The sequence below is a fragment of the Nothobranchius furzeri genome, chromosome 16 (genome assembly GCF_043380555.1).
Source record: "Nothobranchius furzeri strain GRZ-AD chromosome 16, NfurGRZ-RIMD1, whole genome shotgun sequence".
NCBI classification, from domain to species: Eukaryota; Metazoa; Chordata; class Actinopteri; order Cyprinodontiformes; family Nothobranchiidae; genus Nothobranchius; species Nothobranchius furzeri.
Window position 1 is genome coordinate 46517677 of NC_091756.1, and position 16123 is coordinate 46533799.

General features: G+C 41.3%; 1 protein-coding gene across 6 annotated transcripts in view; it reads left to right on the forward strand.

Moving 5' to 3' along the window:
* The window catches only part of sdk2b (sidekick cell adhesion molecule 2b), a 434582-nt gene that overhangs the window by 319639 nt on the left and 98820 nt on the right, over positions 1 to 16123 (forward strand). The gene's annotated exons all lie outside the window — the stretch shown is intronic.

Sequence of the window (16123 nt, forward strand, 5' to 3'; positions counted from 1 at the left end):
TGCTTGTAATAATTTAGATATCTACTGCCCCCATCTTACTGTTCCAGCTGATGCTCGATGCCCAGCCCTAATCAGGAGGTGGTCATCTGTCGCTCATACTGCAATTTAGTTTTTCAACAGTAGTAGTAAAACTCAAATAGAATGTTGGCTCCCCAAGATTATTAATGTGCCCCACCCCCACTCCCATCTGTCGTTTACTTTAAAAAAATAAAAACTTCTGGATGCAAATAAGTGATTCTCAGAACACTTTTGAAATGTTTGGACCATTATGAAACAGGTTCCAAACAAACAAAGGTTTTCACTTTACCTGGCTGACCTTTGTCCATGCTGACATCATTATGTAAAGGGAGAAATGTCTGAAAGCCAAATAAAGCATCCATAGTAAAATAAATAGCCATGTTTTCTGTCACACCCTGCCCTGTCTCCCCATTCTGTTTAGTCCTGTGTCCATGTTAATTGCTCCCACCTGCCTCTCGTCTCCCAATCACCCAAGGTCCCAGCTCCTCCTGTATTTAAACCCTGTTAGTCCATTTTGTCTGGTTGGCTCATTGTTTCGTTGTCCTGCGTGTCTCATTAAAACCCTTTAAATGTTCCTGTCTGCCTCCTTCCTCACCCGTGTGCAGATCCTCACCTCCATTTCACTCACCGGCACATTTGTGACATTTTCCTTCCCTATGCCTTTTACAATAAGCAAGTTTTCAGGTCTACAAATATTTTACATATTTTACACGAATATCAGACACAGGACACATAGCCTGGCCTGCGAGACTCATCCTCTGTTTAATTCTGCACAGGGAATGAGTCTGGTAACTCAAAGGCAGAGAGGTGCTTGAGGGGTGGGACCAGGCAGCTCAAAAATGACCAATCAGAAAAAAGACGGAAATCCCAACTGTACCGCACAACGTGGTAGTTTTCTAGTTGTAGTAAAAAGAATTGCTTCTGGCAACGGCGCAAACATCTTTTATTTTTTTTAGAATAAATGCTTTTAGCGCTTCTACTTGTGGTTTTGAAGACATCTGAGTCATTTAGAACAGAGAAAAGAGTCGCAGCGAACTCCGCCGCTGTCTTCGTTGTTTATGAGAAACCGAGCTGTAGTTTTTTTAGCTGTAGTAAAAATGGAGTCTGGCGACAGAGCAAACATCCTTGTTTAGAAGAAAGGCTTTTAGCGCTTCTACTTGTTATGGTTTTAAAGACGTTCAAATCATTTAGAACAAAGGAAGGAGCCGCAGCGAACTCCACTTCAGTCACCATGTTTATGACAAACTTGGCATTGTGGTGTGTGATGCATGCTACTCAGCGCTGATTGGCTCGGTTAGAATTCTTAAGGAGTGGGGTTATTTGAAAAGGAGAGTTCCCAGATTCTTTCTCTGTGCCAGGCTGTAGGACACAGCCCCAACAGAATAGGACATTTACTAGCTGATATTGATGGTTTCACCTACTTTATCACTTTATGTGTCTATTTAGATCAGTTTTATTCTCACTGATGAGAAAAAATGTTACGAGCCATCCCATCATGCCTTGGACACGACCGTTCAGACAGCATCTCTCTCTGGATGGGCTTAATGGATTCTTGGATATAACTAAAAATGTCCATTTTCTGTCTCCCTGGCATTTTCCTTCACATACCCTGGGATACAATGGACCATTTAACCTTCCTTCCTCACAATCCATCACTACTTGTTTTCTATGCTAAGAGGAGTGAGTCAGAAGTCCAAAAACGAACAAGCAACTTGTTCCGTGGTGTACATCTTTGTTCAGGAGTGTGTCACTCTGCTCTGAGCAGGTATTGGCCCACATGATGTAATATTTCCGCATAGATGCACTTTGATATTTTTAAAATGTCACAGTGTTAAAATTAATATGACATGACGTATGTGAACTAATCATCGGCTCTTACAGGATTCTATATTACACCCTTAGACTATAGCGTCACCATATTACTGTGCAAGCAGCCTCAAAGGACACAGCTAGTTAAAAGTGTAACTGTGTAATACGGTGTTGGTTTCTTTGCTGTTGTAGAAAGCTCTTTGGAGAAACAGATCCATTCTGACCAGACTGATGAGCAGCCGTTTGGTCCATCGATGTTTGGTTACCAAGTGTCCAGTTTTAGCTGTGGTGTTCTTCTTTTTGGGCTAAATTAGGTTGCCCCATATTCAGCTTTAATTGTCCTGTAGTTTAACTGCTGTGCACAATTCTGTTCTGCAGCAACAAGCTAGTATTTGTACAGATTCCAGATTAGTTATGTCAACAGCTTGGAAAAAAATTTCTGTCAATCTTGACCTGAAGTTCACCCGTAAGATGAGCTGCTGTTTAGTAAACTTTGAGTATTTCCAAAAAAAAGGTGGAATGATGCACCGCTTTGAATAAACCTGTTGTTTTTTTTTTGTTTGTTTGTTTTAGTTTATGTAAAGCTCACTGTGATTTCAGCTATACAAGGAGGTAGCAGTAGCTCAGGAGCAAGGGCGTCAGTTTGTTTTCAGAATTGCTGGGGACAATAAGCATACACTTGAGTGGGGTTTAAAAATTGCTGGGGTCAATAAAGTAGGCTAGCACAGGGGTCGGCACCCCGCGGCTCTGGAGCCGCATGCGGCTCCTCCATCCATATGATGCAGCTCTCTGTGCTTGTAAAATAATGAATGGATATTTAAATAAAATGCTTTATATTTTACTGCATTAATTTTACATCTGTAAGCTAATTCTAAATGTAAAGATTGTCTGCGTAAACCTGAACAGTTCCAACCCAGTCTTACTGTGAGACCGGGTTGACGCGTCACGCTTGTGCGTAATCATATGCGCTTCTGAGCTGCTTTCTGACCTTCCCCACCTACAAAGTTTAATTACAACAATCAAACGTGACAGAGCCCGGATTTGTATTCTGAACAGTCTAAACATGTTTTAAAAAGAATCGCGTGACAAAAGTGGCACCTGCTCAGTAAAACCACCAACAGGGTGAAAAATATCAAAATATTGTAGAGACGAGCTACAACTTCTGGATCCACTTTATATAAATTGTTTTATTGATTATCTTCTTACGAAAGATAACTTTGACGTACACGAGCGACCAGGCGCGTTGCAAACTTTTCAAAAGTGTGGGAGATGTTGTCTGTGCCTAAAATAATTTGATGTTATTCACCTTGTTAGTTTAATTTCCATAATAGCAGAGCAGGTGCGAATTTTAGACGCGTCACGCATGTCTCCGTTTTAAACATGTTTAAGCTGTTCAGAATACAAATCCAGGCTCTGTCTCGTTAGATTGGTGTAACTAAAGTTTGTACTGAATGAAACTTTACATTAAACCATGTTGGAAAAAAAAGGATCCGATTAAATCGTTTCCCCCTCATTTACAGTCACGGAGTACAGCGCAGTGCGCGTGGCTCTGGAGTTAATAAAGTTTAATTGTTTCTCTTTGAAACAATCTTCACAAGAAGGCAAAACAGTTAAATGACAGGTTACAGATATTTCCATTTGACTGTTTATTTTGACGGATAAACTCAAGGATGTTCGTTGATTTCCTCCCACTGAAGCGGTCTGGAAACCCGGTCTCGCTGAGGGATGTGTCACTTGGAAAAATGTTATTTTTATGAAATTATGAAAGTTTGGCTGAACAGCGCTTGTTCCCGTCTCCAAAATGGAGACGCATGACGCATCCAGTCGCCTCTTCAGCTCAGAAAGCACCTGTAGAGACATTTGATCACGCACAAAGTTTATGTGGAGCAGAAGCGGCTGGGCCACGGCAGGTGAAATGTTCCTAGCCTACATGAAGTGAAACTGTTTAATTGTAACATTAATGTGTTACTGGACACGCTGGTCTTGTTGGTTAGATCAGTGTTTGAAGTGGAAAACACACACACACACACACACACACACACACACACCAGATAAAATAGTGCTGATAGCGTGGACTAGAAGACAGGTGATGGTTTACGTATTTAAATGATGATCAGGCTGCTGTAAAATGTAATCTCCATCCACATCCAGACAGAATTATCCTCTATTCTTTCTCTATTTGCTCTGCTCTTGTCTGGGCTGATCAGCTGATGGTGCGCGCGGCGCGCCTAACTAGCGGCTGATGCACATTTTACGCATTTGGAGAGGTGGGCTGGATGCTTTGCGTTTACTGGAAGTTGGTCCACTTAACGCACGGGTGTAGACTACATATTAATGACAAATGAATGAAAATTAAATTGGGAGTTTTTACTTCATATTTTAGAAATAAAAATGACTGGGGAACACATTTATGACGTCTTTTTAAACGAAAATTTCTGGTGCGACCTGCCTGCTTCACTTAAGTCACTGCTTATTAAGGTCCGTCCAAAATTACCGTGGCCCACCCAAAAATGAAAACCTGGCGCTGCGCCTATCATAAACCTCTGCAAGTGGTTGTTCTTCACTTTATCAAACTCAGACTTTGTACAGCTAATGTCAAATGTAAAATTATTCAGTCGAGCTCTTCCGTCCCTCCCTCTCCTGCTCTCCTGGAAACCCGACATCGGCTGTCAGAAGCGGAGGTGAAGAAGGAGATGAGGCAAACAGAGTGAGTGTGACGTAAAGAAACCAGACTGGTGTGGAGGTGAGCAAAACAGCTGGAAAAGTGTGGGTGTTGAATCCCCCACGGGTGCGACGCCCATGGTACCGGCTGCTGACTGTCACCTGTTGTGAGCAGCGCTCTGCTGTCTGAGGGTAGGCCCCGCCCACAACGATGCGACTGCTGCGGTGTTTTCTTTACTGTGGGAAACGGGTAATAATGGCTCTTTGATGGGAACAGGTTGCCGACCCCTGGTATAAGATCTGAGCTGGTAAAACAAAAATCCTCATCAGCAGGCTTTTTTGAAAGTGGGGGGGACACAGCTGCCAATCACAAATTTCGCCGGGGACATGTCCCCGGTGTCCCCGGTTAAACTGACGCCTATGCTCAGGAGGTAAATTGGGATGTCCAGCAATCTGAAGATTGTAGGATCGATTCTGGCTTCTGGCAGAAAATGCTGCTGTTGTGTCCTTGAGCAAGGCATTCAACCCAGCTTGCCTGCTGGTGGTGGTCAGAGGAACTGCTGGTGCCTGTGCTCTGAAGCCTTGCCTCTGTCAGCGTGCCCCAGGGCAGCTGTAGCTATCACCACCAGTGTGTGAATGTGTGTATGAATGGATGAATGATACGCTGTGAAAAGTGCTTTGGAGTCCTCTGACTCTGAAAGGTGCTTTACGAGTGTGGAATATTTATCATTTACAAATCAATTCTTTGTTTGTGTGACAGGTAGCATCCAATATAAAAGCAAACTAATTTCAATTATTTCAGAGCTGTTTCACCTCTGTTTCAGAGAAGCACCAATATTATTATTTTATAAACTTTCACACCATTGCTAATTTCACTTTATTCTATTTTTCCAGCAGAACTATTCCTGCATTAGTCATGCTGCGTCTAGCAGCTGCTGTCAAGATTGGCGATTGCTAAATAACTGAATAATTTTGTGTAAACGAGCATGCAATTTAAAATTGATTTACAAAATGCCCTTTGCATGAACCATAACAATTTTGAGATTGGACTAGTTTGTTTGGTTCTTTTGTACCTCAGCAGCCAGTGTCTCGACCTCACAAGTTTTCTTTTTTCCGGGTATAACACAGGGAATTCCCTCATGTGCTGAGGACCTAGCATGACCAAATATGGTTTAATGAGAGCGTCCCTATATGTGAATGACTGAGAACAGATAGGAGCGCCTGGGTACGCACAGGTGGGATTTGTCATCAGGCGAGTATGGAGGAACATGCGTACGAGAGGCCATCGCATGTTTCATAAATCAGAATTTTGACCGTTTGTATGAACATTCTAAATTGTGTTCATAGGAACAAATTTAGGAACATTTCTACAAACGTTTGATGAATGAGGCCCCAGATTTTTACAACCGATGTCACCCCGTCGTCTTTACAAGAGCGTCCTCATCCACCTGCCGCTGGATGGAGTCTTGGTTTGAGCCTGCAACCCACCAGTTACAACTTCCAGCCATGGACGCCTCTACATTATAATAAAACAATGAATAAAGCGATTGCATTTTTATAAATTGTTTGTAGTAAACATTTGTCTCTCTGTGATCTCCTTTTAAGAGATAGTTAACTAATCTTCCAACAGGACCAGAGACAAACAACCTATTATTGATTCCCAGCAGCTTGAGACAGCAATCGTGTTTGCGGCGTGTTCGCTGTTAAGAAGAAATAAGTGGATCAGAACGAAGACACATCAATGAGAGGAGATCTCAAATAGGAGACGAGCAAATTTTAAAAAACATCTACTAAAAAATTTGAACAGTATTGATTTTTTTTCTCCAGACAAGCATCAGTGACTAACTATAAATGTGTATGTTTGATTTTCTGTCATCAAGCGTTTCACTTGTTGATGTCTTCTATGGATGCATTAAACTCATGATGAGACAACAAAAGCATATAATCACCCTGTAGAAGCGTGTCACATATCCATCTATCATAGTTTTTTACAGTAAATAAGTAATCAGGCATTTAAAGTGAGTAATTTCCACAGCACCTGCTTTTGTTTATGTGACAGAATGCACAATCTGTGTCTCAACACTATGAAGGAGCTCATTAGCAGACGTAAATTAGCATTGAGCCGCTCCATAAGGGCAGTGACCTTTTAGTTAACTCCAAACACTAACAGCATTTAAAAAACACATAATTACAAGTGAACTCAGCTGTATGATGTATCATCTGAATACTAGACGACTGCACACTTTTTGTCAACTTTCACAATGTTTGCGCTGTTTAGCTGACAGATTTTGGGATCCTACTTGAAAGTGAAAAATCTCAAGTGATTGCTTTGAAAATAGGGATAAATATGTGTCACTTCTGTGCTAATTGCGTGATTTCATTTCTGGATGTAATTGCATCAAGACTCGTGGCATCTGAATGCATGTTTATTAAAATGTACCAATTTCAGTAAAAGGTTTTTGAAACAATAACCTTGGGAAAAGGCTGGATGGCAAAATGAGAACACTGTCAAAGTGCACCACAGCCACCTTCAGTGAAGGATTATAGCCTTGCCACTTATCATCTACCATCTCAATCTTTCCCTCCCTCTTTCCACATCTTTCCAGATTTTCATTATTCTATCCTTTTCACACTCTCCGCCTTCCTCCCTCTTCATCTCTCGTCAGTCTTCCCTCCTTCTCATGTCCCTCCATCTGTCTCCCTGCCACTTCTTCGTCTAATCATTCCTCCTGAGTGGGGCTAATTAAAGGGGATCTGACGGAGTGCGCTGACCACGGGAACATCAATCAATCTCTGTCCAACACGGCGAGCCCCCACCCCGCCGACTCCCCAAACCGTCTGCCAACACGCGCAGCTCTGCAAAGGTTAATTGTATTCATTATATAAGGGACAAAGCGAAGACGGGAGAAAACGAATGAGGGAGAACGCTGTCTAAAGTCACCCTGAAGGTTCTGGCTCTTGGGTAAATCGTCCAAAGGCCACAGTTAGGTTAAACTTACAGCAACAACACCACCTGTCACCTGTTTACCCTCTCTCTATCATCACCACATCACTCCATTATCAGTCCGTCCAACACATATCGATAATTGTATTAATATATCTGATGAAGCATAAGAAAGGAGTCACACATCATTAATAAAAAATCCTGATTAGTTGATGAAGTCATAACAGACTTTGTGCTAAAACTCATTTAGACTCTTGAGTCCCAACTACGCTGCTGGTAATGAGCTTTGATTCTGTTCATCTTTATGTTATTAACAGCTTTTTAGCACACACAGCCATTTGTTATCACAGCACTCATTATAGTTTATAGAAGCAACTTCTAAAGCAGCGATAAGGTGGTTTATTAAGACACCAATAGCACGGCATATCAGATTAATCACACATAATTACCTGACTCTTCTTTTTCTTTTATTTGTGTGCAGATATTTGTTCACTTTGATGCGTTTCAGTTTGGAGGAACAGATTGATGTCTTGGTTTACATTCACTCGTCAAAAGGAAGTCATTTTCTGCCGGTCTTTCTGCTTCCACAAAGACTTTCATCTGTGAAACAGTCTCCTATAATTTTTCATCTTAACTGTAAGAAAATTTGATTTAGTTTAGACTTTTCTACTTGTTTTCTAAGTGGACAAAATAAACAAGATTGGAGGAAATAAAAATGCAAACTAGTCCATCATCTTTTTTAAGACATATTTCCCAATTTGTATTGGTTGGAAATAGTTTATCCAACAACATTCATGTATTTAAAGAAATGCAACTTAATAAAACAGTATTTTATATTTCAGATGTGTCCAAACTAGAACATTCAGTGGTATTTTTTTCTTGTTTTTGTCTGTCAGTAAGAAAAAACTGAGTAAGTGTTCTCTAAAGTGACAGTGTATATTTTCCATGGCGATAGGGGGCAGCACATACCTAAATCATTGCAAGCAAGCAGTTTTTTTCTGTTACCAACAGATGGTCATAGAAAGCTTAAGTCTACTTCCGATCGGCTCATGGGTCCCCGGAAGAACAGAAAAATTAATGCAAGTCAATGGGGCTTGAAGTGTCACAGTGTGGAGGGAAGATGAGGAAGCAAGAGCGGATCCTCCAGACAGGAAAATCAACGCAGACAAGACAGCAATGGACATTTGGTTCCTCTTTAATGGTCAGGAGTGCAGACACGACAGGGTAGGCAGGTGTAAACACAAACTGGCATGTAACAAGTACAAACCGACAAACACACTAGCAACACACAAGGGTTATGTACACACTGGGATGGGTAATCAGGTAACAAGAGGCAGGTGGACACATTTAAGGTGAAACCCAAGTCACGGGGCAAGGGGATCCACAATGTGACTAAAAGAGCTATTTTCTAATCCGCTTTGCCTTAGGCCTTGGATCACACATATGCTGTACTTCAATTTCAATGGAAACTAATGATGGGTGTTTCGACCATGCCAGTCACCTACTTTTACAAATAAGAAAAAGTATTTGTCCTCACAGGCTCCTGTAGAAGGAAACATGGTGACTAATATGGCATCACTGAATTAGACCCACAAAAGATTTTTTTTTTTTGGTTATATGTTACTGCGAACATTTTTCAACAACTGGACATCATCTAATTAATTTACAACAACGTTTTGAGGCATGCTTGTTTCTTCATTCACTGATTCTGTAATAAATTTGTTTTCAGAGCCAGTACACTGAGCTGAAGCTAAGCTAATATTAACTGTTAAAATACAAGCAGCCTCAGACCACTGCTATCAGGCTGGCTGCCCGGGCCGTGAGCGTATGCTCCGCTCCTCTGCCTCAGTCGGAGATCAGTAGGAAAAGCTACATGAAAACCGAAAGCTAACTGAGGTTTCTGGGCACTTTTAGTGAGAAAAACCCAATTGAGCGACTCAACAGTGAAGCAACATCAACTCAAAGAGGTGCTGTGTCTCCCCCCAGAGAGTTCCACAGGCAACCAGCATTACAGCCTCACACAGAATCCAGGTGGCCACGAGGCTCTCCGGGAGATGGGAGCGGGCGGCCGCTCCGCTGTTCCCGGCCAGGAGTCAGGAGAAGCTGGGCACCCACTTCGCTGGGCTGCCTCCGGGAGGATGGAGTGGCAGATTTGCGGTTCACTAATCGTAGGAACAACGCTGCTGAAGGAAGAGATAAAGAAACTCTGTAATCCTCCCTTCTTTAGCAGCAACCTCATATATCTTCGACCGCGGTGCACCAGCTAAGCCCGGAAGCCTCCGCTAGCCAGAGATACATCCCATCCCTCCAAAAAAAATGGCCTTTCATCTTCTCATTTATGATCAATATATTTTATAGCCTCATCAATTTTTAAGAAGGACCAGCCCAGCAGAAGTGTGAGTCACAGAAAATACATGACAGTATGCATAACGGAGCCTCTGTGAACACAAGTATCTGTAGCAACACAGGAAGGCAGAGATGCTCCAAAAAAATAGGATAAAAATGTGATGCAACACATTTTAGATCGGATTAGCTCACCCGATATTGTAGGTGGTGTATAAAATCAAATCCATGAGCTACTTTGGGGTATCCATCTGATAACAGCCACCCAGTTGGTAGTTTCACCCTAATCGCACTTTTTGCAGACCTGAGCGACACAAACAGGTGGCTAATCATTTTTGATGAAATGAATGTAGTTCAGCTACTGCGAGTACTTTTGATTTTGTTTCAGAGTTCTGAAGCCTGACTGATGCACTGATGGCCCTTTTACATGTGAGTGCCAACGCTAACCAGCAGGTGGTTGTTATGAATGGGTCATTCATCTTCTCTTGAAACGGTGGCCAGAAATGGAGATTTTCTGACACATACATGATACAAGCAGCCTGATGCCAGAATTGAATGTGAACTGAGTAGGTAATGAAGCTCCTCAGTGATTTTACCACCAGCATCAAAACACGGAGTTGAGACACTTTGCATCCATGCACTGGTTGAAGCCACTTTGTTGGCTTCTTGCTGGATGTTGTTTTTTCTCTTCAAGGCTTTTAATCATCTGGATATTTGTAAACCAAGTAACACCGCTCTGAACAGCCCTTAAGTTTTTACATACTAGAAAGCAGAATTTCTGTCAAATGGATTTCAAAGTATAGCCTAGTTTTCTGAGGGTTGGGTTGTCGGTTTATTTTACATAACTTCTTAAAAACAAACATCAAATCCTATTAAGATTAGCGATGGGAATTCCGGCTCTTTTTAGAGAGCCGGTTCTTTTGGCTCAGCTCACCAAAAAGAGCCGGCTCTTTCGGCTCCCAAGTGGCTCCTCAGATTTTCTGTTGCGTGGAGTACATTTATAACCAAAATAATGCTAAACTATATGTAAAATAATTTACTAATGTTAAAAAAAGCAATATATCAAATATTTATCAGTTCTATGGATTTAATAACTGAAAACTTTAAGAAATCTCCACTTTCCAACTGCTGGCGCTCAGTTTCTCACCGTCTTCGTCACACTCTCCTCTCTCTCGCTCGCCTTTTTCCTCCTCCTGATTCCCTCTCGTCTCCCTCCTCCCACATGTGCTCTGCTGTGTGTCTGTCTGAGTATAATCCTCCCTTTTCCCCGCCCCTACTGCTCTGGGGGGGGGGGGGGGGGGGGGCTCCCAATGACGAGCCGGCTCCCGTCGTTCACTTCAAAGAGCCGGCTCTTAGAGCCGGTTCTTTCACGACCGACACATCACTAATTAAGATGAATGAAAAGAAACTCCACGCTCATTAAATCTGTATATATATTTTTTAATTTTAGTACCATCATACAAATGTGTCCTTTGTCTGCAGTAATAGTTCCCTAAGCATCAAATTTACAGCAAACAGAAGGCTGAAAGCCGGGTTTTTTTTCATAGGAAATTATTTTGTTATCAAGAAAAAGAAACTTCCTTACATCATGATGTTACCATAGAAACTGATGCATCCCATTACTGAAGGTTATGCTCCGACCTTCCACTTGCTGTTTGTTAAACACACTTAAACACAATCAAGAAGCAAGGTAATGGGTAAGACAGCAAACCCACTCCTGCAGGAAACCATTTTACCTCCTGGAAGACGCGTTTATTTTGACAAGGTTGTTTCTCGCTCAAGCAACTTTCAGATTAAACATGTAAAACTCACTAAGTCACCACTTCGGCCTGCTTTCTTCTCTGGCTGCTCCGTGTGTCTCCCAGCCAGAGGTTGCACTAGACATTTTTGTTGTCTGTCATTTTGACCAACAGGGTAAAAAATGAAACTTTTTTTTTCTCATCACGTTTAAAATAATAATAAATAAAAATTAAATCCTATTTAGTTTTCATGCATTTTAAATTAATATTTGGTTGAAAATAGCTGAACAGAGTTCCCCAGTATAAACAATTTCACTTAAGGCCTGATGTGGCCAGAACACACAGTCTCGCACCGTCGTCCTGCTCCGCGTAAACCGAACCTGTTCACCTGCTTGTGCATAATCAAGAGTCTCAATGGGCTTGCCGAAGAGGCAACGGGGTTCTGGATTTTAATTGTTGTTTTGGAGGCTGAATCCTCGCTCCGATGCCACACTGGAGACAAGTAACAAGTGCTACTTTAGCCAAAGTTTTAAAATCAGGGAATATTTATCTAAATGAAATAACCACAAGTGTGCAAGACACTCTGAAAGAAGGGTTTCCAGAGCTGGAAAGCACTTGCTTCAGCAGGAGGAAATCCTCCCGCATGTGCTCTTGTGCACCGTGGTTCTGCTGCACTGATCAGTCACAGGCGCACTCTTAACCCTGCTGTCCACAGCTCTTCAGAGCGCTGACCACATATGCACATTGTCAGTAGCAAGATGCTCTTTATTTTTGGTTTTGTTTCCTCCGTGATGAACTCTGTGTGAAACGTTTAAAATTTAAAAAGTTGGGGGGGGGGGGGGTGAATTGCAATCGGTCAGTATGACTGACAATCTTCAGATTTTTTGTCACTGTTAATTAATAAATAAATAAATATATAAATAACATCTTAACCCTCTGGAGGCAGGCGTTGCAGATTTGCAACATTAAAACCTACCTACCTGGTTACTCCACATTAGTATTTCATGAGCATTTTTAAACTCAGAAGTACCCCTGAAGGACTTAGTTGTTCGTCCTTTTATCAAAACTTATTTTGAGCCTGAGAGGGTTAGATAAGGAAAATGTCCGGTTAGCATGACCACTGCTCAAAGCCAGCGTCTGCACAAAGTTGGTGAAGGCATTTTTAAATATGTGTTACGGCATCTTTTTTTTTTTTACCACAAATATGAGTTTCAAAGACCTAAAGTCTCTGTTTGACAAAGGGTCTGATTCAGTGTTGTTTTTGTTAATGATAATGACGATGAATTGATTTCCTCGTTGCCCTTTTTTCTCATAACTTAAGCTCCTCTATACCATGAAGAGATGTGCAGGAGCTTTGGTTGAAAAGGCAAGACATAAATGATGTTCATAATGCACATTTCTGCCTGTCTCACAAAAACTAGAGGTTACCCCTACTGTACACATCAGTGGTGCGGAACAGCAGCGGAATGGTTTACTCTCGACAATCGCAGCACTCCAGTGCACACTGAGAGTGTCTCAGCAGTAAGATCACAAGATCCCTTGGGACTTCAAAGGTTAAGGTTTGTTTATGCAATCTGCCATTAAACTAAAAATATAATGATTTTGTTGTTATGGCTGTTTGATGTCATTTATGATGTTGTACCTCTCCACTGCCAGGATTTAAACCATTAAAAACACACCGCTGCACTTCTGGAACGATAATGGGAATAAATAAGCCATTAAGTCACACGTAAACCACATATATATGAAACTGCATCACCACAGTACTTTTATTTTGAAAATTACCATGGATTTTACAACGAAACCGTGTGTGATTTCAATTGACTCATCCCAGAAGTGGCTCGTGGAAAAAATAGATTGTCTTTCGCCACGTGCCGCTTCTGGGACGCGTCTGAAAATGGACGCACCGCAGCTCATTTGTATCACTCCATAGACTATAATGGATTCTATTTTAAGCAGTGCCATTCTGTGCCGCTGATGCTTCCAGTGTGAAACCGGGGTAGCAGCGCTGCTGCAACTGTTTTGGTTTGTCTCCCAGCTGCAGCTGCAGCAGCAGCAGCAGCAGCAGCACACATTCTGCTCATCACTTCCTTGTCACAGGAACACACAGTGCTCAGCCGCTCATTGGCACTTATTGTGGAAGTGAATGATTAGAACTACAAACAATGACACTACTTTAAAATATGAACAAATTAATATTTGTAATCAGGGCCAGATTAACACTTTGTTGTACCCTGGGCAACAATATTAAAGGGCCCCATCATCACGACCCAAGCATCACCATAATATGGTCACATACAGAATATTTTACTGTAATATACAGTAAATATACTCAATACTTGAATGCCTGACATCATGTAACCCACCCAGAGTAACCTTTGACCCATCTCGTGTGGACTGACGATGAGGAGAGGGTCTTAACTTGAGGCCCTCTCTTCATTGGTCAGTCTGCATGAGACTGACTCTCAACTGACGTTCAAAGTCATAGGCAGCGAAGCATCTCTGTGCAGCGCAAAAGCCCGGGTGGACAGTTTGTTTAATATAGGTTGACCATATTTCCATTTCCAAACAAGATGACAGGGGACGTCACACTATGGCAACGCCACACAAACCACGTTGGGACCCATTTCTTTGTAAGAATTAAAATTAATATCAGATTCTGTCAATAAAAGGGCTCTAAAACAATTCATATGTAAATATTTTGCATATTTATTGCAAAATCTCATTTTTCTGCTTTAGTGCTGCAACAAGGTTTTATTAATAAGAAATTATTATACCTTTTGTTTTACTACAGCATCGGTAAGCTTCCTGTGCACAGATTATCAAGGATGCTTGTTTCAGCTGTAAGATTAGACGATAGGATCAATGAAAAAATAAGTTGTCACACACTCCATGATGGAAACTTTCAGAGAATCCACAAATAGTGGCTTTCACATGGGTCATTTTGCATTGGCCCCCAAAATGCCTTGAAACGGCCCTGGGTGTGTGACTGAGTTTTGAAGGTGATCTGAATTGTATCAGATGTATAAATATTACATGTGTATAACTTATTGTTTTGCAGGTAGAAACGTGTAGTGGAGATAAATCTGCCTACATTTTACTTTTCAACACTTTGTTTTGTTTTCTTGTTTTTATTTAACTATATTTTCCTGTCCTGTCTGTCTCTCTTCTTCCTGCATCTCCTCTAAACTCTCCAGAGAATCTGCTGTCTGGATTCTTACTTTTTCACTTCATCAGTTACTTTTGAGCAGATCAAAGGAATCTCCTGACCACAAAGCCGAGTGCGCGTTTCGATGCTGCGTCAGTGAGGTGAAATCACAGCAGCACAGGTGATGAGCTCTGCAGTGGCAGAGCGCTTCAGGCACAAATAAGAAAGAGAGTAGAGAACATGTGCAGGCATAAACGGTCGTGTGTTAATTACAGTTTTTTGGTTGCGCCACTTTGAGAATGGACCGTGCGCTGGACACAGCAGCCTGGAGCGCTGAACACCGACGATCAGCGCTGTGCCGCTCTCTGCTCAAGAGTCCATGAATGATGTAATATAGGTAGAAAACTTTTTTTCCGGCTCCCCTGAATGTGTAGAATATCCATCTCCCCCATAATTCGATCCCTGTTCCTGGATGATAAACCGGACATTTTCATCAATACAAGAACCCCCCGGATGCCCCGGACAAAGAGTGAAAAGTGGACATGTCTGGGGAAAAGAGGATGTACGGTCACCCTTGTTTAATATAAAGTGGGAGATCACAGATACATAATTTTACTTGTGCCCTTGCTGCCCTGGGCCTGGGCCCTTTAGAGTTCGTGGTTAATCCGGCCTTGTTTGTAATTTTTACCTGTTTCGTATTCATGTGCTTCCTGAAAAAAATCAAAATTTGGGGTAGAAAAATGAAAGAAATTATGGTTTTAAACAGACTTTATCTGAACATGTTTAAGGAAAATGTTTTAAAATCATGTGTCAGGATTATTTTATCTTCTCCCTGGTTACTAATAACGGGTCACCTTCCTGCACCTTTATGCATTCATGAGTATCACTGTTGATACTCAAGAGCAGAACTGGGTTATTTATATTAATTATGTAGGCTTGTGAAAACTCACAACACTGCAGCTCCATGGAAAAACATTATTGCATTTAAGGAGGTGCGCTTTATCAAATTATACATGTAAAGACACTAATTTGGAGGTCTGATAACTCAAAAAATAAATTAAGCAAACACATCTGTTATTTTTTATATTGTATAGAATACTCTGTATAGAGTCAATTGTGTTAAAAAGAAAATCATACATTTCTTTTGAGACAGTCTACTGAATGATGCACAGCTCTGCATCAATAAATCATATACACTATAGTGAGTAATAATAAAGTAAAAAAATGACACTAGTCTGGGGATTATTGTTTAACTGGACAAAATCTGGAGCAGCTAAATTTGTGTCAAATTTCCCTTAGGTCTAAAAAAATTATGTTGGTGTGAAACTCAATCCAGTAGCTTAGATTACACGTCTCACATATACAATGATTTATTACAGACTAAAACTTTAAGTGTTTTTGTAAAACTAAAAACAAACAATTTTCTTGACTAAAACTGACTGATTCAATTGCATTTTCATC